The following is a 1,681-nucleotide window of genomic DNA, read 5'->3' on the forward strand; positions in this document are numbered from 1 at the left end:
TTGTATTAAGTGGCCCAGCCAACAGAAACTAGATTAAGTGTATACACCTCTCACCAACATTTCTGCTTCAGTCTCTTTTTTTCCCCAATGGTGTCCTTTTGGATTTGACATTCGTCACTAACTTGTGTTCCACACTGGGTCTCTGCAGACTAGGGCTCTGTACCTGTATATGCATGAGGCAATCACTTCTGTGAGGGGCTCAATAGTCTGCATCTGTCACAGCAGCAACCCAGACCTCGCTGCTTCTGCACAACTCCTAAATTGCATGAGTCAACACAAATTGAACTTCTTGACATTCTTCATAAAACATATTATTCCCATTGCTTCTCAGCTTGATCAAGTATCTGTTCTTATCAGTTTAATATCTGATACGTCCTCTATCCAAGGACAATATATTAAATGGATTTGCAGAATTAGGAGATGAAATAGGAGTTGCTCTGTCCACTCCATGCATTGACCTGTTATTTAAGTACTTCCAGGAATGGTGCACCCCCCTTGGGGGAGCAATAAATGTATAAAAGGTAAAAAAAAATGATTCCTCTTCCAAAAATCTTGATAGTCTTTGAAAATGTTTACATGTGATAGGGGACTGGTGGATTTCTTGTAGAAAAAGGTGACCTAACTCCTGCTCTCAGTGTCTCAGGACTTGAAAGTAAGGAAAGTCATAAATAATAATGCAAATTATAAATTTTTGTTTTCATAATTGCAGGTTACCATGAGAATATATTTTCTGGGGTAATTAAGGGATAGAATTATTTTCCTTTGTAAAGTGTCAACATAAATCTTATGATATATGTGATACACAAAATTCTTCTAGGGAACATGGCAGATTAGTGAGCTGCAGGATATGTTCCTCTTCCAAAACCAGTGGACCAGCAGAAATTGCTCTAGAGGCCAGTGAAGCATTGTACAGCATCAAGGAAAAGCAGGATGGGCAGACAGAGAAGATACAGCAAAGTAACAGTGAGTGAATCATTCCACAGCAGTGGCCAGCACCCATCCCCCACCCTTTAGGAAAACAGCCTCAGTAGGTTCTTGGCTGGCAGTTGTGAATGGAGAGGGATGTGGAGGCCTTCCTTCCTGGGAATGCAGAGGCCAGACCAAGAGCCAAATATGGCTTCTGATCTGTATGTTTGGAATGCTGACTCCCAGCTCTGGATCATAGTTCTAGTCTACCCTGAATGGATTTTCCATGGACATAGTTTCAACACTGCCCATAACAGGAGTAGAGTCTGTGGAGTTTGGCAAACACTCTCTGATTGGGGTTCAGGGGACATTTTCTGAAGACTGCCATCTGCTGAGGGCTCAGGAATGTGAAGATTCTTAGCACCAAAAAAAGCCTCTTAGGCATTTTTTCCAGATTTTCTCCCCAGGTTGCTTTGGAAATGGATAGTATCCCCTTTATTGGTCCCTGACCCTGTTTTGACCCCTTAAGCACAGGAAATCTTAAAGATTTAGCATAACTTTAACCAGGTATAAAGGAAGAGACAATGCAAAGCCAAACATCAGTAAAACCCTAGGCAAGAGAGAGAAGCTGACCATCAGCATAAACTCATCAAGATAATCAGATACACAAGAATAAAATGATTTATCACATTCAAAGGAACCACAATAAGATTATGTTTTGATTTCTCATCAGGAACCATGGAGGGAGGAAAGAAGTGATATTATATAATTAAAG

General features: G+C 40.7%; 1 non-coding gene across 1 annotated transcript; it reads left to right on the forward strand.

The window, feature by feature from the left end:
* The first annotated feature begins 310 nt into the window (after positions 1 to 310).
* LOC143672645 (U2 spliceosomal RNA) lies at positions 311 to 495 on the forward strand. The gene has a single exon (XR_013169927.1). It is a non-coding gene; the product is annotated as a U2 spliceosomal RNA (small nuclear RNA).
* Positions 496 to 1,681: the final 1,186 nt, after the last annotated feature.

Source organism: Tamandua tetradactyla, chromosome Y (genome assembly GCF_023851605.1).
Source record: "Tamandua tetradactyla isolate mTamTet1 chromosome Y, mTamTet1.pri, whole genome shotgun sequence".
NCBI lineage: Eukaryota > Metazoa > Chordata > Mammalia > Pilosa > Myrmecophagidae > Tamandua > Tamandua tetradactyla.